At 42.2% G+C, this 22,566-nt stretch overlaps 4 non-coding genes across 4 annotated transcripts; all 4 read right to left on the bottom strand.

The window, feature by feature from the left end:
- Positions 1–5,016: 5,016 nt before the first annotated feature.
- trnas-cga (transfer RNA serine (anticodon CGA)) lies at positions 5,017–5,098 on the bottom strand. The gene has a single exon. It is a non-coding gene; the product is annotated as a tRNA-Ser (tRNA).
- Positions 5,099–6,037: 939 nt separating this feature from the next.
- Positions 6,038–6,119, bottom strand: trnas-aga (transfer RNA serine (anticodon AGA)). The gene has a single exon. It is a non-coding gene; the product is annotated as a tRNA-Ser (tRNA).
- A 2,204-nt stretch (positions 6,120–8,323) lies between these two features.
- Positions 8,324–8,405, bottom strand: trnat-agu (transfer RNA threonine (anticodon AGU)). The gene has a single exon. It is a non-coding gene; the product is annotated as a tRNA-Thr (tRNA).
- Positions 8,406–8,707: 302 nt separating this feature from the next.
- Positions 8,708–8,789, bottom strand: trnas-cga (transfer RNA serine (anticodon CGA)). The gene has a single exon. It is a non-coding gene; the product is annotated as a tRNA-Ser (tRNA).
- Between the last annotated feature and the right edge of the window lie 13,777 nt (positions 8,790–22,566).

Raw genomic sequence — 22,566 nt, 5'->3', positions numbered from 1 at the left:
AAACTGACTTGTTTCTCAAACGAGTAACTACCATAAAGATTTCTAACTCCAGTTTACACTAACTTAATCTAGTGTTTGGTTTCCACTTTAAGCTACAAAATGGCGAGAGAAACACGAGATTCCATCTTGTTTTCAGCTGCTACGGTCAACGGGTAACCTTAAAAATGGGATTACAACACGTTCCCTAAAACACGACAACTGAAGAGGCCATTCAAGCCGCGACTACTTGATAAAATACAAACAACGCGACAGAAACAAGGAAAGGTTGTAGTTTCTTCCTTTGTTGAACAGCTATTGTGAGACACTTTCCCAGCCAAGATAAAATGAATAAATAAATAAATAGCAGCATGGCAACAACAGATTTTTTCTTAATGCAAAGTCTTTTCAAAAAGTGTTCTTATGTCATAACACAAATGTTGCCATACCTGTGAAGGGCTCTATTTCCGAAGTCAGCGTTGTTGAAATTCTTCAGATGGCGCCAAGTGACTGAACAGTCCTCCAATCACACGTGCCACTGAGTTCACTGACGGCCGAACTGGCTTTTACAGGCTAAACGAACACATCTCTATCGCCCCCTGGTGGCTGGCCTAATACATTTTGTAATCTCAGACTAGTCTAAATTTAGGCATTCTCGAGACCCGCAATCCTACATCTAACTGTACTCTAAGTTTTGAATATATTCGGGTTGTTGTGGTCAACTTTTAACTCAAAATGTCAGAATGTCAGAAACAGACTGAAAAGCTTCCAGCCTCTTCCTCTCCTCCCCCCAGTGTCCCTCTCTTCCTGTTTCTCTGGAATTCCTTGGATAGTGTTTATTGTATTGTCCACCACCGTTTTATTATTTTTCTTCATCCCAGCCAGAGATTGTGGTTAGGTTGCTGGTTTGGTGGCTTCTGCTGCCTCGTGTTAACCTCGGCTCCCCATAAGACTGATGCTCACTCAGGTGAAAGCCACAGACTGTGCAGGGATTTCTGCACCAGACACGGGCAGAAACACCATATATGCACATGCATTTGGATAGTTCCAGGCATGTGTAGTTATAGATATGTTTGGAAGCACACAGCAACACTCCCACATCAGCTAGCACGACAGAAACTGACAGAAAGTGGCGTCCTAAAACAGATGCAGCTATAAAAGAGGGAAAGAAGACTGAACTCAACCTTCAACAAGTTTAAGGTTGAACTTGCACAACACTGTTATTCTAGTTTTTAGTATTCAGTCGTATTTTAGAGCAAAAATCATTATTTAGATGCATGTCATTAAACTTGTTTAAAAAGGGTTGTATCGCATCGCATTATAAGGTGAAACAGTGGGAATTAGTTTTACTACAAACTCCTGATCCAGCCTCATTTCTCTCTGACTGTCCTGTCATCTGTAAAGTGGTCCTGATCAACAGTTTTCTGAAGCTCTTTCAGAGCTTTTCTTTGGACATTTTTTGCTTTTTCACTCAGTTTCAGTCCAGTCCTTAACCTATGAACCATTTAGGCAGAAGAAGGGATGGACCAGTGTTGTGTCCACACAGAACAGACAACTTAGCAAAGAAGCCATTTTAAATTGGATCTTTAGGCATTTTGTTACTAGGAGCCTGTCACAGAGACACATAATTTGTTCCCATTTCTTTAGTTGCATCTATGAAAAACAGCAAAGATAACACAGTTTGACGGACAGAAAATATGATTTCTGCAGCAACAAGGTGATTCCCAAAGAGCTGTCAGCTGAAAACTTGGCATATCTCAGAATGGTGTGCAGTATGTCCTTAAAACATTTGAGGAAACTGGACAAGTGGAGGACAAAAGAAGAAGTGTCAGGCCCAAAGAACTAATTACAGCAGATGAACAGGATCTGAAAGTGATGTCCTTAAGAAAGAGGAAAACATCCAGCAAAGACCTGACACAGGAGCTGAGAGATGCATCTGGACCTTCAGCTGATCCATCTGCTGTTGGCCCAAGCCTCATCAGAAATGGGCTCCATGGAAGGGTGGCTGTCAAGAAGCCGTTCTTAAGGAAGGGAAACAGGGAGAAAAGGCTGAGCTGTGCCAAAGGACACAAGAAGTGGACTGAAAATCAGTGGCAGCAGGTCTGATGGTGGGATGAATCCTCCCCAGAGCCCGGAGCTCAACATTACTGAAGCAGTGTGGGATCATGTTGGCAGAGAACGGAACAAAAGGCAGCCCACATCCAAAGAAGAGCTTTGGGATGTCCTTCAAGAAGCCTGGAGAACTGTTCCTGAAGACTCCTTAAAGAAAGGACAGAAAGCTCGTCTCAGAGGGTTCAGGCTGTGTTGGAGAATAAAGGAGCTCAGACCAAACATCCACATTCAGTCTTGTTGGAATTATACAAATATATTGTCTTCTCGGCTGTATTTCCATTCATGCTTGCATGTGTTACAATAAATTGCTCCATCTTTTTTCCCATTTTCCTGGCAAAACATAAAGGAATGATGTGAGTTTTAAGACTTTTGACCACAGTACTTTATCTAATCTGCATCTTCCAAAAAGTTGAGGACTTTATAAAAGCACATAGTTTATGCTTTACTGAAGAAAGGGATGATATGGCCATTTTCCAGAATCTCTTCATCTACTATGCCACCCACAGAAGTGCAGGAGAGGATATTCTCCTTTGACTCGTTTTGCTTGTTGTTTTTTTTCAGCGTTTGTCTAAATGACTTTTTAAGTACGTGTTGTTTTTCAGGCGCTTTGTCTTTCAGGCTTTTAGAAACTACAGTGATGTCATGTCCTCTGATGTCATGTTTCCACTGTGATGTCATGCAAAACTGTGAAGTCATAATCAGTGATGACATCACTTCTTGTGATGTCAGAAGCAGTGGTGCTCTGTTGTCAGTCAGCAGGCATCACGTGTGCTGTTTTGCTCTCTTTTTCAGCTTTCTGATCTGAACTGTAAATAATATGCAACACATGTTCATAGAGCCCAGGCAACGGTGGCACACATGGGTTGTATGAATGCTGTGTGAGATGTAAATGAAAACAGAAGCAGAAGTCCTGGAAGTGTCTTTGAAGCTGTTTTGTATGTTGTCTACACTGACTGTGAAGCAAAAGTAACACAACAGCCACATCTGCAGCTTGTTCTCAGTGTTTACAGCACAATCATTCAGCTGCTTTCATGCATCAACATAATACAGGAATAACAGTGCAGTCATGCTGGTTTCTATTAAGAGCTGCTTACAAGCAGAATGGGATTATTTCTACGTGTCAGCATACAGTGTATAACATGGATTCCAGTAAAAATCTGACTTCGAAAGACAGAATCAACATGTAAATGATAAAGTGTCTTCCTGTGGATGTTCTCAGATATGTACTGTATGAACACTCTGATCCTTTCCCACATGTCCCAGTATGTCTGATTGTGTTCCAAGTGAGGGTCAGACTGGAGAAAGTGTCATGAAGCTGCCACCCTTAAAAACCCTTAAACAGGCAACGTGCACCAGGAGATACACACTCTTTAACATCCTGTAAGGGGTGTGCTGGGAGGTTTAGCTAATCAAGTTGGCATTTATCAAAAGTCTTGTCTGGTATTAGCATCTGATCACATGATTTGGTTCAGGCTATCTTTCATCGTTTCGTCAGCCTGATCAGAAAACAAAATTGCCACCAGTGGTGGAGAACCTTCTTCCTTGGGGGTAAATAATCATATATTAGTCTACTTATTTTCAATCAAACAACAATTTAAATTCCTAATATTAATTAGGACATTTGTCTAAACATTCTGATGAAGAAAAAAATGTTTCAACTGTGTTTGTGGTGCTACTTAGCAGCTTTTGAAATGTTTGTATCCCCTGAGATACGTTGCCAGATTAGGGGTAGAAATTTGGTCAATGGGCATTATTCAAAATTTTGTTTTGGTCTGGATGGGATTTTGGGAGATTGGGGAGCGATGAAAGATAAGGCGGGAATAGCTACATTGTTGATAGTGATAATGGTCTCCCTATTGGTGTGTTGCATTATACCCATTTTGAGAAGGTGTTTGCTGCAAGTGATGTTCAAACAAACAGTGGAACATAACCAGGAGGCAGATGACCATGCGAGACCAGGTCTGAGGACCAACGCATAGGAGAGCTGGTCAACGAATGAAGGTTATCAACGGACAGGTTCACAAGATTCTTTCTTCGAGGGTGGAACCAAGTACAGCCTGACAGGGAGAAGAGATGCTGAAGATCTCTTTGATTGGGAGTGACGTATTGGCGACCTCTCCTCCCAGAGTTAGCTTAGCAGTTCCAGACCCAGCCGGACGGATGTTCGGCCAGAAGCAGACGACACCAGAGTACGGGAGATGGGACGGGACTGGAAGAGCTGCATTACATTGCATTTTATTACTATTGTTGTGTGATAATCAATAATTTTATGTATTGTACTTGGTACAAAACTGTGAATAAGTCATTTGATGGCGGTGTAATCATTCTATGTGTATTATCAATCAGAACTGATCACTGATATGTCCATTGCCAGTTGTGTTAGTCAGGTGAGTGCGACCTTTGGTAAAGTGGTTGGTCGCAAAGTGGGGTGGGGCCGTAGGTGAGTTTTCCCAAAATAAGAACATGAGTTACGAAAGTAGCGGCCAGTGGGTTTTTCGCTCCTGTGCACTGAGAAGAGTGGACATGTATGATGGCAATGTTAAAATTTGTATTGTTGTTGAATTCAGTATCGTTTAATTTCATCATTTAATGATTTAATGGGATTCGGGTACATATATATATATTCCTTTTCATTTATTCAATATGTTCCCTTTGAATTAGAATGTAGAATTATTAGAATAATTTAGGACTTCAACTCCTAAGACAGACCTAAGTTATGGCGATCAAGAAAAAGCTTATTTTTTGTTTGTTAGAAATGGTCAGTCTTCGAAATGGGTCAGAGGAAGGAGTTGTCTTCAGAGATCAATCTGTGCAATAATTCATACGATCAACGACACGTCTGGCCTTTGTTTTATTTCATCAAATGGTCTAAGGAACCTGTGCTTCTTTCCTGGTTAACTTTTCGCAACCCTGGGTCAATAATGTTACCGTTGTCGGCAGGATTCGGACCTACGCGGGGAGACCCCAATGGATTTCGAATCCATCGCCTTAACCTCTCAGCCATGACAACCACATATACATGTGCGTTCACCCCTTAACATTCAATGCTTACAACTCATCATCTTCTTGAAGGACTTCAACTCCTAAGACAGACCTAAGTTATGGCGATCAAGAAAAAGCTTATTTTTTTGTTTGTTAGAAATGGTCAGTCTTCGAAATGGTCAGAGGAAGGAGTTGTGTCTTCAGAGATCAATCTGTGCAGTAATTCATGTGATCAACGACACGTCTGGCCTTTGTTTTACTTCATCAAATGGTCAAAGGAACTTGTGCTTCTTTCCTGGTTAACTTTTTGCAACCCTGGGTCAATAATGTTATCATTGTCTGTAGGACTTGAACCTGCGAGGGGAGATCCCAATGTATTTCTAATCCATCGCCTTACCTTTGTTAGAAATGTTCAGTCTTCGAAATTGGTCAGAGTAAGGATCTGTCTCTTCAGAGATCAATCTGTGCAGAAGTTCATGTGATCAACGACACGTCTGGCCTTTGTTTTGTTCATTTAAATTGTCCAAGGAACTTGTGCTTCTTTCCAGGTTAACTTTTCGCAACCCTGGGTCAATAATGTTATCGTTGTCGGCAAGACTCTAACCCGCGCAGGGACACCCCAATGGATTTCTAATCCATCGCCTTAACCTCTCGGCCACGACAACGACATACACACTTGTTCATCTTTGACATGCAACGGTTACAAATCATCATTTTCATGAAGTACTTCAACTCCTAAGACAGACCTAAGTCATGGCGATCAAGAAAAAGCTTATTTTTTGTTTGTTAGAAATGGTCAGTCTTCGAAATGGGTCAGAGGAAGGAGTTGTGTCTTCAGAGATCAGTCTGTGCAATAATTCATGTGATCAACAACACGTCTGGCCTTTGTTTTATTTCATCAAATGGTCTAAGCAACTGGTGCTTCTTTACTGGTTAACTTTTCGCAACCCTGGGTCAAAAATGTTATCGTTGTCGGCAGGACTCGAACCTGCGCAGGGAGACCCCAATGGATTTCTAATCCATCGCCTTAACCTCTCAGCCACAACAACCACATACACTTTTGTTCACCTTTGACATGCAAGTGTTACAAATCATCATTTTCATGAAGGACTTCAACTGCTTAGACAGACTTAAGTTATAGCGATCAAGAAAAAGCTTATTTTCTGTTTGATAGAAATGGTCAGTCTTCGAAATTGGTCAGAGGAAGGATCTGTCTCTTCAGATATCAATCTCTGCAGAAGTTCATGTGATCAACGACACGTCTGGCCTTTGTTTTGTTCATTTAAATGGTCCAAGGAACTTGTGCTTCTTTCCAGGTTAACTTTTAGCAACCCTGAGTCAGTAAAGTTATCGTTGTCGGCAGGTGTCGAACCTACGCGGGGATACCCCATCGCCTTAACCTCTCGGCAGCGACAACAACATACACGCTTGTTCACCTTTGACATGCAAGTGTTACAAATCATCATTTTCACGAAGGACTTCAACTCCTAAGACAGACCTAAGTTATGGCGATCAAGAAAAAGCTTATTTTTTGTTTGTTAGAAATGGTCAGTCTTCGAAATGGGTCAGAGGAAGGAATTGTGTCTTCAGAGATCAATCTGTGCAGAAGTTTATGTGATCAACGACATGTCTGGCCTTTGTTTTATTTCATTAAATGGTCAAAGGAACTTGTGCTTCTTTCCTGGTTAACTTTTCGCAACATTGGGTCAAAAATGTTACCGTTTTCGGCAAGACTCTAACCTGCGCAGGGAGACCCCATTGGATTTCTAATCCATTGCCTTAACCTCCCGGCCACGACAACGACATACACGCATGTTCACCTTTGACATGCAAGTGTTACAAATCATCATTTTCATGAAGGACTTCAACTGCTGAGACAGACCTAAGTTGTGGCGATCAAGAAAAAGCTTATTTTTTTGTTTGTTAGAAATGGTCACTCTTCGAAATGGGTCAGAGGAAGGAGCTGTGTCTTCAGAGATCAATCTGTGCAATAATTCATGTGATCAACGACACGTCTTGCCTTTGTTTTATTTCATCAAATGGTCAAAGCAACTGGTGCTTCTTTACTGGTTAACTTTTCGCAACCCTGGGTCAAAAATGTTATCGTTGTCGGCAGGACTCGAGCCTGCGCAGGGAGACCCCAATGGCTTTCTAATCTAGAGCCTTAACCTCTCGGCCACAACAACGACATACATGAGTGTTCACCTTTGACCAACAAGTGTTACAAATCATCATTTTCACGAAGGACTTCAACTCCTGAGAAAGTCCTAAGTCATGGCGATCAAGAAAAAGCTTTTTTTTTGTTTATTAGAAATGTTCAGTCTTCGAAATTGGTCAGAGTAAGGATCTGTCTCTTCAGAGATCAATCTGTGCAGAAGTTCATGTGATCAACGACACGTCTGGCCTTTGTTTTGTTCATTTAAATTGTCCAAGGAACTTGTGCTTCTTTCCAGGTTAACTTTTCGCAACCCTGGGTCAATAATGTTATCGTTGTCGGCAAGACTCTAACCCGCGCAGGGACACCCCAATGGATTTCTAATCCATCGCCTTAACCTCTCGGCCACGACAACGACATACACACTTGTTCATCTTTGACATGCAACGGTTACAAATCATCATTTTCATGAAGTACTTCAACTCCTAAGACAGACCTAAGTCATGGCGATCAAGAAAAAGCTTATTTTTTGTTTGTTAGAAATGGTCAGTCTTCGAAATGGGTCAGAGGAAGGAGTTGTGTCTTCAGAGATCAGTCTGTGAATTAATTTATGTGATCAACGACACATCTGGCCTTTGTTTTATTTCATCAAATGGTCTAAGGAACTTGTGCTTCTTTCCAGGTTAACTTTTCGCAACCCTGGGTCAATAATGTTATCGTTGTCGGCAAGACTCTAACCTGCGCAGGGACACCCCAATGGATTTCTAATCCATCGCCTTAACCTCTCGGCCACGACAACGACATACACACTTGTTCATCTTTGACATGCAACGGTTACAAATCATCATTTTCATGAAGTACTTCAACTCCTAAGACAGACCTAAGTTATGGCGATCAAGAAAAAGCTTTTTTTTTTGTTAGAAATGGTCAGTCTTCGAAATGGGTCAGAGGAAGGAGTTGTGTCTTCAGAGATCAGTCTGTGCAATAATTCATGTGATCAACGACACGTCTGGCCTTTGTTTTATTTCATCAAATGGTCAAAGCAACTGGTGCTTCTTTACTGGTTAACTTTTCGCAACCCTGGGTCAAAAATGTTATCGTTGTCCGCAGGACTCGAACCTGCGCGGGGAGACCCCAATGGATTACTAATCTATCGTCTTAACCTCTCGGCCACGACAACGACATACATGAGTATTCACCTTTGACCAACAAGTGTTAAAAATCATCATTTTCACGAAGGACTTCAACTCCTGAGAAAGTCCTAAGTCATGGCGATCAAGAAAAAGCTTTTTTTTTGTTTATTAAAAATGGTCAGTCTTTGAAATGGGTCAGAGGAAGGAGTTGTGTCTTCAGAGATCAGTCTGTGAATTAATTTATGTGATCAACGATACGTCTGGCCTTTGTTTTATTTCATCAAATGGTCTAAGGAACTTGTGCTTCTTTCCAGGTTAACTTTTCGCAACCCTGGGTCAATAATGTTATCGTTGTCGGCAGGATTCGAACCTGCGCAGGGAGACCCCAATGGATTTCGAATCCATCGCCTTGACCTCTCGGCCACAACAACCACATACACATGTGTGTTCACCCTTAACATTCAATGCTTACAACTCATCATCTTCTTGAAGGACTTCAACTCCTAAGACAGACCTAAGTTATGGCGATCAAGAAAAAGCTTATTCTTTGTTTGTTAGAAATGGTCAGTGTTCGAAATGAGTCAGAGGAAGGAGTTTTGTCTTCAGAGATCAGTCTGTGCAATAATTAATGTGATCAACGACACGTCTGGCCTTTGTTTTATTTAATCAAATGGTCAAAGGAACTTGTGTTTCTTTCCAGGTTAACTTTTTGCAAACCCTGGGTCAATAATGTTATCGTTGGCACTGTGCAATCCACTCCTGATCTGCCGGTTTGATGACCCGAAAACTCACCCAATTCACCTCTGGAGGCCTAAGGTGGACAACAGGAGAAGAAGCAGCTGGAGGAATTGGCTGCGGGCGTTGCACTGGTGGAAGGCACTGCTGTGGCTGAAGTGGTGGTTGTTGGGGTGGTGTTGCTGGTTTCCCATGTTGTGGTGGTTTGAATGCTAGTAGTTGGTGTGGTTGAGATGCTGATGTTTGGTGTGGTGGGTCATGGCCTTCTTCAATATGATGAAGCAGCCCAACTGCACCCTTGACCTTTTTCCCACATTGCTCACAACATTGTTCTGCATGAAAGTCAGACAAGTGTTCATTAAAATGTTCCACGTTGATGTTTTCACTACATAATGCACACTGTATCTGCTCTGGGGTTTGACTGACTGAGATGCTTTGAGGTTGACAGCTTCCTGAACTTGAGCTCCACTGTGCTGTGGGATCAGCTGGAACTTTGCCTACACTTGAACTGCTCTGTGCGGCTGGATCTGCTGCAGCTGGGGCTACACTTGAGCTCCTGTGCATGGCCGGGTTTACATTTGAACTGCGCTGTGTGGCTGGATCTGCTGGGGCCCTAGGTACACCTTGGCTGCTCTGGTTGGCCTGGAAGGCTGACGCTGTCCCTGCACCTGACATTTCGGATTGAACCCTTGTTGAACCTGCCTTCTCACCTGACTGTGGAAAAACAACATTGAATTTGTTGCTAAAGCTTGAAAAACCTTTGTAATAAAACATTAAATTCTTTCCAGTGTTTTAGAACAATCAATTTTAGTACAATTTCTAATTAGATTTTGTGTCTTATATATTCAGAAAGGTAAAAATCTGTGAAACACTCACAACTTTTAACAGTCGCATATTGCAGTATGAAACGTAGCTTTTTTTTCCATCTATTGTAAATAAATAAAAAAGTTGAACTCACCTTATGATAACCACCTTTCATTCTGCCTAGCCAAAGAGATTTAGGAAAAGTTTTAAATGATTAAACTACTAGTCATACCCATCCAGTTGTTCCACTTGTCGACTCCATATTGATCGTCCAAAGCCTCTGTCTTGGACTGCTAGGCACTGCCATTGCCCTGTGCCTTGCACACTGCCATCTGATGGACGCTCCGTGAATAGAGGGTTGTGCCGCTTTTCACATTCAAATCGGCATGCATTTGTTTGTGCATCGTGCAACACAGTAGGAGTGTGTCAAAGTGACGCCATGGACACGAGAGCAAAAAATGGATCCACAAATGCAAAAAATGGATCCACAAATGCAGACTGCCAGACTGCACACACAAAGTCAAGCATATTTATTTTAAAATGTCGAAAATATATTTACAAATGTATGTATATTTATATATATATATATATACATTTATTTGTGTGTCACATTTTTATATTTATATGAATTATATATACATTTATAAATTCGTTCATATTTATATTCATTTTTACTCACATATATCTCAATCACATTTTTATATTCATATTAATTGTATATACATTTATAAATTCGTTCATATTTATATATATTTTATTTACCCAAAATTTCCCCCATACAATTGCAGGGGATTTCTTTTCCAAATATGTCGGTTGTCCGGACTTTCTGGTTGAAGACAGGAGTAAGTAAGTAAGTAAGTAATATTTATTTATATAGCACCTTTCTCAGACAATGAAGGTCACAAAGTGCTTCACAAGAAGTGCACATAAAATACAATAAAAGTCGACAATAAAAACATACAGTTATTAAAAAAAATAATAATAAAAAAATAAATAAATAAATAAATAAAAATAAAAATAAAACAAAGAAAGTGGTCATAAAAACAGCCAACACACTGCTGTGGTTAAATTCTTGACGACACAGATGGGTTTTAAGTCCACTCTTGAAAGCATCCACTGTATCAAGCGAACGTAATGAGAGTGGAAGATCATTCCAGAGCCGCGGAGGGACGGCCTGGAAGGAGCGATCTCCTCGGGTCCTAAAACGAGTACGAGGGACCAGGAGAAGATTTTGGTCCTCTGACCTCAGCCTTCGCGAGGGAGTGTACGGACACAAAAGGGCTCTAATGTAGGAAGGAGCCTGACCATGGAGAGCTCTGAAAGTCATCACCAGGATTTTAAAATTAAAACAAAAAGCCACTGGAAGCCAATGAAGGGACTTAAGAATGGGAGTGATATGGGCCCTTCTGTTTGTGCGGGTCAGTGACCTCGCTGCAGAATTTTGGACATGCTGCAAACGAGACAGCTCCTTTTTGTTTAGACATGAAAACAGGCTGTTGCAATAGTCTAAACGAGAAGACACGAACGCATGGATTATCAACTCCAGATCATTCTTGGAAACAAAACTTCTAAGTTTTGAGATTTTCCTGAGCTGATAAAAACAGTTTCTTGTCAGCTGCTTTGTATGATGCTCCAGTGACATCTCTCTGTCAAAGATAATGCCCAGATTTCTAAGGCTTGATTTAGCAGACAAGCTCAGATCACCCAAGTATTGCTTGATTCCTGGGATATCATTGTCAGGGACAATAACCAGCACCTCAGTCTTTTCGGAGTTTAACTGCAGAGAGTTTGCGCCGAGCCATTGTTTTACTCTCACAAGGCAATTCATTAATGAGTTCAGTTTGTGGATCTCAGAGGACTTAAAAGAGCAATATAGCTGGATATCATCTGCAAAGAGATGATAAGAAACACCAGCAAACTCCTGGAGAATTTTACCCAAGGGAAGGACGTAGAGCACAAATAAAATTGGTCCCAAAACAGAACCCTGGGGCACTCCACACAGCAAATCTGCAGAGTCCGAAGTGAACTGGTTTGCAAAGACGCTAAAGGTCCTACTCGACAAATATGAGGTGAACCATGCTAGTACAGGACCAGACAGACCAACCAGGTCACGCAGTCTTGTTAACAAGATTTCATGGTCAATGGTATCAAATGCCGAAGAGAGATCCAGCAGGACTAAGACAGTGCATTTCCCAACATCTGCAGACATCATAATATCACTTGACACTTTGATCAGAGCAGTTTCCGTGGAATGATGCTTGCGGAAACCAGATTGGAAAGGGTCAAAGATGTCAGAATTCTCTAAAAAAGATGTGAATTGTTCTGGGACCACCTTCTCTAAGAGTTTGGACAAGAATGAAAGTTTCGAGATAGGCCTGAAATTCTTTAGAACAGTGGGGTCCAGATTAGGTTTTTTGAGCAGCGGTTCCACAAAAGCATGTTTAAAAGAGTTAGGAAATACACCACAGGACAGTGACATGTTTATCAGCTTGGTAACCCAGGGGCCAACGACTGTAAATACTTTTAAAAATAGTCCAAAAGGAACAACATCAGATGGACAAAAAGATGGCTTCATCTTGGTTACTTAAAGCTAAGATGTCATTCTGTGTTTCAGACTTAAAAGAGGACCAACTTTGACCAACAGGCTCAGCAGCAATTGTGTTACCCAAATAATTAATTGGAAATGTAGCCTTAATGTCCTGAATTTTGCAGACGAAGGACTTTAAAAAATCATTGCTGTCTGCCTTGCAAAAAACAGGAGTAGTGGGAGCGACGGGGCATACAATAGATTTGATGGTGTCAAACAGAACCTGGGGTCTTTTCTTATTCAAAGTTATCAACTGACGAAAGTATTCAGATCTGGCATTCTTTATCATTTCATTTAAGGAGGAAATAAGTTCCTTAAAGTGCAGTCTATGGACCTCAAGTTTAGAGGACTTCCACAAGCGCTCAGTTTTACGACATACTCGCTTTAGTTCACGAATATTGTCGTTGGTCCATGGAAAAGTAAGGCGGTAGCATGGTTCCCGCGTCTGTCACGGCGGTGGTGGACCGTGACGTCAAAATGACGTTTCAGGCCTGGCGCTTCCCTTGAAAAGACGGCGCAGCGCGTTGTCGTGCACCAGTCGATTTTTGTAACTTGGCGGCGCCGAGCACAACGAACCGGATGGACCGATGTGAGACCAGGCTCAGTGAGGAGGTGCGTTTGTACAGGCAGCTGTGCGAAACTGCAGTGAAACAGCGCAGGGAGCACGTAAACTCCCCAAACTGGTGGACAGAGATGGGCAGAACTTTGGGGAAAGAGGGAGAGTTCTGTAAGAATGTGTGGAAGAAGCTACGGGACAGATACGTGAAGGCAAAGAAGAGGGCAGAGACTCTGTTGATGCCGGGGGCTTCAAACCTTCACCTCTTTTAACTGAATTAAAAAATTAAAATAATCCAAAAACTGCAGCAGTATCATTAATTACAGTATTCTTGCTCTTGACAGCGGCATTGTTTTCTTCTCCACTTTCGTGGTTGTAGAGTAGCGACAACCTTCACGTAGCAGCGCCACCTCTGTGACGGAGAAAATTGCAACTACTGGCGCGCAACGACTTGCGCCACTATATAGGGTCCTATGGCGGGCACGAACTCGTGACGTCATCAACACCGCTCGCGCGAGCAGACGCAGCAACCATGCTAGAGCCTTTAGTCTTCCTAGTCACCAGATTAGATTTGGCAGGAGCAACCTGATCTAAGATGGCCTCACAGTGACTATTAAAACTAAAAAGAAAGCTGTCCACATCATGGCAGTCAACAAACAATTTGGAATCGAATATTGAAGAAAACCCTTCAGCTGTATTCTCAGAGAAAATGCGCCTCTGAGACCTAATCACAGAGGGCTTCGGTTCAGGGGTAAAAAATACATCAAAAAGAACACAGTTATGATCACTCATGTGGACGTCCTCCACAGAGAGATTGGCGACATTTAGGCCAAGAGAAAAAACCAAATCAAGGGTATGGCCCTTTTGGTGGGTGAGACCAGAAACATGCTGCTCAAAATTAAAAGTTTCTGTCAAGTTTAAAAGTTCAGAGGCTTCACTAGAAGTGCTGTTGTCAACGTGAATATTAAAATCACCCATTAATAAAACATTTTCTAACTTTATTGTTGAAGATAAAAAGTCACTATAATCCTTTAAAAAGACAGCAGCATGACCAAGAGGGTGATAAACCAGCACACAATAAAAACAGTCTGTAGATCCCACCTTGACCATCTGAGATTCAAATGAGGAGAAAGTCTGCATATTCATCATCTTGCAGGTGAAACTGTCTCTGAATACCACCACAAGGCCTCCTCCGCGACGCGAGGGGCGGGGCAACCCAAAGACCGAGCATCCATCAGGACAAAGTTCATTTAGATGAATGAACTCACCTTCTCTCTGCCAAGTCTCCGTAAGGAACAGGAAGTCAAGGTTTCGCCTGCTAAAAAGATCATTTAGTGAAAATGATTTGTTTGCAATGGAACGGGCGTTGAAAAGACCGAGTCGAGATGAGGATGACGTCACAGACTTTGGTTTTGCTGGACACAGCGGGATTTGCCGAAGGCAAGAAATCTGGTCACGTGGTCTCCAGCTGGGTCGGTAAGACAGCTGATTTGTGTCTACCGTAAACAAGGAAAAGCAAGATGACAAAGTATCCCACCGCTCGTAATCCCAACGATGCACTGTGTCCCAAACACCTGCGAGGTACCTGGAAAAAAGCGGCGAAGGCGCACCATCACAGCGCCCATCAAGGAGCGGAATTAGCCGCAAACACCTGGCACGGTGATCCGGACCGGCGGTCCGTAAATGTGGAACGCGTCTGCGTTTAACCTGGACGCCGGACCTAGAGCCACGTTTCCTCTATTTCCTCTGTTTCCTCCACGATGCCCGAGACAGCAACACGTACTCAGGTGAGTCCGGTGAGCAAACAAAAGGGGGAGGAAAAGTTTGTTTGTACTTTCCCCAGTCAATCTTTTAGGTGCTCTTCAGGTGAGAGACTTTAATGATCATCTTATAAAGACAAACCAACTAATGTGCAAATTCAAATTTGTTTAAAAAGGGAAAGAAATAAGAATCTGCAAAACCATGAAACACTACGGATTTTCCATGTCTCACTGATCGAACGCAAGACTCTACTTGATACATTCAACCACTCTGAAAAACTCTGAGAAAAACCAACAAGCTTCAGTTGTGAGATCTATTCCTTTTTATGCATCAAGGAATGGATCGTTTGGTCAGAAATGGTTCAGTAATTTGGAAGCTCTAAGAATACATCAATCGAAGGGGAATTAGCTCAAATGGTAGAGCGCTCGCTTAGCATGTGAGAGGTAGCGGGATCGATGCCTGCATTCTCCAGTTGTCTTTCCTTTGTCCTCTGTGGAGGAAATGATTAACAGCTGGATGTGGCAAAGGTGGATGCAAACTGAAAGAAAGACAGCTCTTTCACATTAGCCTGAAGTCACACTCAAAATTCTTCATGATAGATTCAATCGACCAAATGAACTTTGTGTAGGCTGTGAAAAATGACGACGGATGGTAATCACATTTTCCACAGAAACGCCACTACAGACTTTACCTACACTCGTCTACACTCACAGACACCTCCGACACTCACAAGACCCTCTCATTTGCGCAGTAGCACACAGACACACACACAGGCGCACGCAGGGGCACACAGCCGAGACACCTGTTAGCCTTACAAACATTCATTCATTGTTTTACCGCGGCTAGCGCGAGATGACACCCACACGCAATTACATGTACACTTTGTTTGAACATTCATTTACTCACCCTGTTAGCAAGCAGCGCGGTACCCGTTGTCTTGGCTCCATAATCCACACGCATTACAATAACCCCCACGAGACATTCAAACATTTCGCTCACCTCGCATTGGTGCGTCAACCATCGGGTCCGGGAGGAAACCAGAGCCTCTCGGAACCAAAGTTCTTATACACTGATCTGGCAGTGGAGAGAGCTTTCGGCACCCGGAAGTGGAATGTTTTAACGAAATAATATTGTATCTCTTTATTGCAAACATTTAGGAATGTCAATTTTGTCTGTGTCTATTCTAGTATTTTAATGTAGGTTTGGGAGTATTGTGGTACTTTGTATGGGGATTTAAATGGGTGTTTTAATGCTTTTTGTGACTTTATTTTTCTATTGGTTGATTACTGAACCAATCATCAGTGAGCTGCAGTCTGTGAGCCCTTCAAAAGGGCAGGCCTGTCTCATTCTAGAGAGAGAGGGTTAGGTGAATGCACATGCTTGCTGTGAGGCTGTGTAAAAGAAGTAAGTGCTAAGAAGTTTGTATTTAGAAAGTCTTTTGTTATAGTTTATTTGAGTTGCCTGATTGAGGCCGGTTTTCTTTTAAGTTGATTCAGTTTTTGTTTTCATATTTTGTATGGACTTCTGCACTGGAAATAAATCCGCACCCGTATCAGGATATTTTCAGTTGCCTAGTTTCAGTCTTCTTTTAATCTTTATTGGAGAGGGCCAGTCCTGACGTGAGCTGGGGGTAGAGAAGCCCCCTTTCTCACAAGGAGGAAACCAAAGTAGATGGATACAGCGAAATCTCTGTAGGACCTGCGGAATCTTCTTTGGAAACAAATTGTGCATATGATCAAATTCACACCAAAGAAAAACAAAGTCCTCCAGAGAATGTGAGCAAACTCCTGAAACCATACTTTCCAGAGAAGGAAACCAAAGTAGATGGATACAGCAAAATCTCTGCAGGACCTGCGGAATCTTCTTCGGAAAAAAAGCCTGGAGATGATCAAATTCACACCAAAGAAAAACCAAGTCCTAGAAAGGCGTGGAACCTCACTAAGGCTGTGAGGAAACTCCTAAAACCATACTTTCCAGAGGAGGAAACCAAAGTAGATGGATACAGCAAAATCTCTGCATGACCTGCGGAATCTTCTTCGGAAAAAAAGCCTGCAGATGATCAAATTCACACCAAAGAAAAACCAAGTTCTTCAAAGGCGTGGAGCCTCACTGTGAGCAAAGTCCTAAAACCATACTTTCTAGAGGAGGAAACCAAAGTAGATGGCTACAGCGAAAACTATGCAGGACCTACGGAGTCTTCTTTGGAAACAAAGCCTGCAGATGAAAAAATTCACACCAAAGAAAAACAAAGTCCTAGAAAGGCGTGGAGCCTCACTAAGGCTGTGAGCAGACTTCTAAAACCATTCTTTCCAAATGAGGACACCAAATTAGATGGATACAGAAAAATCTCTGCAGGACCTGCGGAATCTTCTTTGGACACAAATCCTGCAGATGATCAAATTCACACCAAAGAAAAACAAAGTCCTCCAGAGGCTGTGAGCAAACTCCTGAAACCATACTTTCCAGAGGAGGAAACCAAAGTAGATGGATACAGCGAAATCTCTGCAGCACCTGCGGAATCTTCTTTGGAAACAAAGCCTGCAGATGAAAAAATTAGCAAAAAAGAAAAACCAAGTCCTCAAAAGGCGTGGAGCCTAACTATGGCTGTGAGCAAAGTCCTAAAACCATACTTTCCAGAGGAGGAAACCAAAGTAGATGGATACAGCGAAATCTCTGCAGGAATTACAGAATCTTCTTTGGAAACAAATCCTGCAGATGATCAAATTCACGCAAAAGAAAAACAAAGTCCTCCAGAGGCTGTGAGCAGACTTCTAAAACCATTCTTTCCAGATGAGGACACCAAATTAGATGGATACAGCGAAATCTCTGCATGAACTGTGGAATCTTCTTTGGAAACAAATCCTGCAGATGATCAAATTCAAACCAAAGAAAAACCAAGTCCTCGAAAGGCGTGGAGCCTCACTAAGGCTGTGAGCAAACTCCTAAAACCATACTTTCCAGAGACGGAAACCAAATTAGATGGATACAGCGAAATCTCTGCAGCACCTGTGGAATCTTCTTTGGAAACAAATCCTGCAGATGATCGAATTCACACAAAAGAAAAACAAAGTCCTCGAAAGGCGTGGAGCCTTACTAAGGCTGTGAGGACACTCCTAAAACCATAATTTCCAGAGAAGGAAACCAAAGTAGATGGATACAGCGCAATCTCTGCAGCACCTGCGGAATCTTCTTTGGAAAAAAAACCTGGAGATGATCAAATTCAAACCAAAGAATAACCAAGTTCTGGAAAGGCATGGAGCCTCACTAAGGCTGTGAGAAAACTCCTAAAACCATACTTTCCAGAGGAGGAAACCAAAGTAGATTGATACAGCAAAATTTCGACAAGAACTGCGGAATCTTCTTTGGAAACAAAACTTGCAGATGATCAAATTCACACCAAAAAAAACCAACATCCTCGAAAGAAGTGGAGCCTCACTAAGGCTGTGAGGAAACTCCTAAAACCATACTGTCCAGAGGAGATAACCAAAGTAGATGGATACAGCGGAATCTCTGAAAGACCTGCGGAGTCTTCTTTGGAGACAAATCCTGGAGAAGATCAATTTCACACCAAAGAAAATCAAAGTCCTCCAGAGGCTGTGAGCAAACTCCTAAAACCATACTTTCAAGAAGAGGAAACCAAAGTAGATGGTTGCAGCGAAATCTCTGCAGGAACCAAGGAATCTTCTTTGGAAACAAATCCTGCAGATGATCAATTTCACACCAAAGAAAAGCCAAGTCCTAGAAAGGTGTGGAGCCTCACTAAGGCTGTGAGCAAAGTCCTAAAACCATACTTTCCAGAGGAGGAAACAAAAGTAGATGGATACAGCGAAATCTCTGCAGCACCTGCGGAATCTTCTTTGGAAACAAATCCTGCAGATGATAAATTTCACACCAAAGAAAAACAAAGTCCTCCAGAGGCTATGAGCAAACTCCTAACACAATACTTTCCAGAGGAAACCAAAGTAGATGGATACAGCGAAATCTGTGCAGGACCTGCGGAATCTTCTTTGGAAACAAAGCCCACAGATGATTAAATTCAAACCAAAGAAAAACCAAGTCCTAGAAAGGCGTGGAGCCTCACTAAGGCTGTGAGCAAAGTCCTAAAACCCTACTTGCAAGAGGAGGAAACCAAAGTAGATGGATACAGCGAAATCCCTGCAGCACCTGCGGAATCTTCTTTGGAAACAAATCCTGCAGATGAGCAAATTCAAACCAAAGAAAGACCAAGTCCTTGAAAGGCGTGGAGCCTCACTAAGGCTGTGAGCAGTCCTAAAACCATATTTTCTAGAGGAGGAAACCAAAGTAGATGGATACAGCGAAATCTCTGCAGCACCTGCGGAATCTTCTTTGGAAACAAATCCTGCAGATGATAAAATTCGCACAAAAGAAAAACCAAGTCCTCGAAATGCGTGGAGCCTCACTAAGGCTGTAATAAAACTCCTAAAACCATACTTTCCAGCGGAGCAAACCAAAGTAGATGGATACAGTAAAATCTGCAGCACCTGCGGAATCATCTTTGGAAACAAATCTGGCAGATGATCGAATTCACATTAAAAGCAAAGTCCTCCAGAGGCTGTGAGCAAACTCCTAAAACCATACTTTCCAGAAGAGGAAACCAAAGTAGATGGATGCAGCGAAATCTCTGCAGGAACTAAGGAATCTTCTTTGGAAACAAATCCTGCAGATGATCAAATTCACACCATAGAAAAACAACGTCCTGGAAAGGCATGGAGCCTCACTAAGGCTGTGAGGAAACTCCTAAAACCATACTTTCAAGAGGAGGAAACCAAAGTAGATTGATACAGGAAAATTTCGACAAGACCTGCGGAACCTTCTTTGGAAACAAATCTTGCAGATGATAAAATTCAAACCAATGAAAAACCAAGTCCTAGAAAGGCGTGGAGCCTCACTAAGGCTGTTAGAAAACTCCTAAAACCATACTTTCCAGAGGAAGAAACAAAAGTAGATGGATACAGCGAAATCTCTGCAGGAATTACGGAATCTTCTTTGGAAACAAATCCTGCAGATGACTAAATTCACACCAAAGAAAAAAAAAGTCCTCCAGAGGCTGTGAGCAAACTCCTAAAATAATTCTTTTCAGAGGAGGAAACCAAAGTAGATGGATACAGCGAAATCTCTGCAAGACCTGCGCAATCTTCTTTGGAAACAAAGCCTGCAGATGATAAAATTCGCACAAAAGAAGAACCAAGTCCTCGAAAGGCGTGGAGCCTCACTAAGGCTCTGAGGAAACTCCTAAAACAATACTTTCCAGAGAAAGAAACCAAAGTAGATTGATACAGCGAGATTTCTGCAGGAATTACGGAATCTTCTTTGGAAACAAATCCTGCAGATGATCGAATTCAAACCAAAGAAAAACAAAGTCCTCAAAAGGTTTTGAGCTGACTCCTAAAACCATTCTTTACAGATGAGGAAACCAAATTAGATGGATACAGCGAAATCTCTGCAGGACCTGCAGAATCTTCTTTGGAAACAAAGCCTGCAGATGATCAAATTCAAACCAAAGAAAAGCCAAGTCCTAGAAAGGCGTGGAGCCTCACTAAGGCTGTGAAGAAACTTCTAAAACCATACTTTCCAGAGGAGGAAACCAAAGTAGATGGATACAGCGAAATCTTTGCAAGAACTACATAATCTTCTTTGGAAAAAAAGCCTGCAGATGATCAAATTCGCACCAAAGAAAAACCAAGTCCTCGAAAGGCGTGGAGCCTCACTAAGGCTGTGAGGAAACTCCTAAAACCATACTTTCCAGATAAGGAAACGAAAGTAGTAGTCTGGGTGCCAGCCGAACTTTGCCCCGCCCATAAAAGTTTAGGTCTGGAAGTTCGGTCTGGCTCTTTTCAGTTGGGAAATCATTATGCCGGACCAAGAATTGGTCTGACCAATCAGATTGCCAGGGCGGGCTTTATACGATGATGGACAGATGATCAACAGGGACATTATCGACTACGTCACTAAAGAGCTGAACACGGCTGCCGCTGGAGAGCTAGGGTGTGTAGATTCTGCCATCAAGTCTGTTCTACAGGATCTCCACATTGCATTCATTTTGAAAGACGAACAGAGGAACGCGATAAAGGCTTTTATTGCTAGAAAAGATGTTTTTGCCGTCCTTCCAACAACAAGTGTGTGTTGCTAAAACTACGTCACATACTACGTTGCTCTGATTGGTTGTAGGTCTATCCAATTGAGCGAAGAGGCATTTTTTTCTCCTGGTTTGGTTGAAACACGCCCCATACCCAAATCTCTATTGAGCGGTATCAGACTCACATTCTGACTAGAATCGTGAGTATGACGTAGTCAGGCTACCAAAGTAGATGGATACAGCGAAATCTCTGCAGCACCTGCGGAATCTTCTTTGGAAACAAATCCTGCAGATGAACGAATTCACACCAAAGGAAAACAACGTCCTGGAAAGGCATGGAGCCTCACTAAGGCTGTGAGGAAACTCCTAAAACCATACTTTCAAGAGGAGGAAACCAAAGTAGATTGATACAGCAAAATTTCGACAAGACCTGCGGAACCTTCTTTGGAAACAAAGCCTGCAGATGATCAAATTCACACCAAAGAAAAACAACGTCCTCGAAAGGCGTGGAGCCTCACTAAAGCTGTGAGGAAACTCCTAAAACCATACTTTCCAGAGGAGGAAATCAAAGTAGATGGATACAGCAAAATTTCTGCAGGACCTGCAGAATCTTCTTTGTAAACAAATCCTGCAAATGATAAAACTCGCAAAAAAGAAGAACCTAGTCCTCGAAAGAAGTGGAGCCTCACTAAGGCTGTGAGCAAAGTCCTAAAACCATACTTTCAGAGGAGGAAACCAAAGTAGATGGATACAGCAAAATCTCTGCAGCACCTGCGGAATGTTTTTTGGAAATAAATCCTGCAGATGATCAAAGTCACACCAAAGAAAAAAAAAGTCCTCCAGAGGCTGTGAGCAAACTCCTAAAACCATACTTTCCAGAGGAGGAAACCAAAGTCGATGGATACAGCGAAATTTCTGCAAGACCTGCGGAATCTTCTTTGGAAGCAAATCCTATTGATGATCAAATTCACACCGAAGAAAAACCATGTCCTCGAAAAACGTGGAGCCTCACTAAGGCTGTGAGCAAAGTCCTAAAACAATACTTTCCAGGGAAGGAAACCAAAGTAGATGGATACAGCAAAATCTTTGCAGGAACTAAGGAATCTTCTTTGGAAACAAATCCTGCAGATGATCAAATTCACACCATAGAAAAACAAAGTCCTCCAGAGGCTGTGAGCAGACTCCTAAAGCCATTCCTTCCAGATGAGGAAACCAAAGTAGATGGATAGAGCGAAATCTCTGCAGGAACTGTGGAATCTTCTTTGGAAACAAATCCTGCAGATGATTAAATTCAAACCAAAGAAAAACCAAGTCATCGAAAGGCGTGAAGCCTCACTAAGGCTGTGAGCAAAGTCCTAAAACCATACTTTCTAGAGAAAGAAACCAAAGTAGATGGATACAGTGAAATCTCTGGAGGAACTAAGGAATCTTCTTTGGAAACAAATCCTGCAGATGATCAAATTCACACCAAAGAAAAACAAAGTCCTCCAGAGGCTGTGATCAAACTCCTGAAACCATATTTTCAAGAGGTGGAAGCCAAAGTAGATGTACACAGCGAAATCTCTGCAAGAACTACAGAATCTTCTTTGGAAATTAAGCCTGCAGATGATAAAATTCGCACAAAAGAAAAACACAGTCCTCAAAAGGCGTGGAGCCTCACTAAGGCTG

The sequence above is a fragment of the Odontesthes bonariensis genome, chromosome 11 (genome assembly GCF_027942865.1).
Source record: "Odontesthes bonariensis isolate fOdoBon6 chromosome 11, fOdoBon6.hap1, whole genome shotgun sequence".
Taxonomy (NCBI): Eukaryota; Metazoa; Chordata; class Actinopteri; order Atheriniformes; family Atherinopsidae; genus Odontesthes; species Odontesthes bonariensis.
The sequence above is the reverse complement of the archived record's forward strand: the minus strand, read 5'-3'. Positions and strand labels throughout refer to the sequence as shown.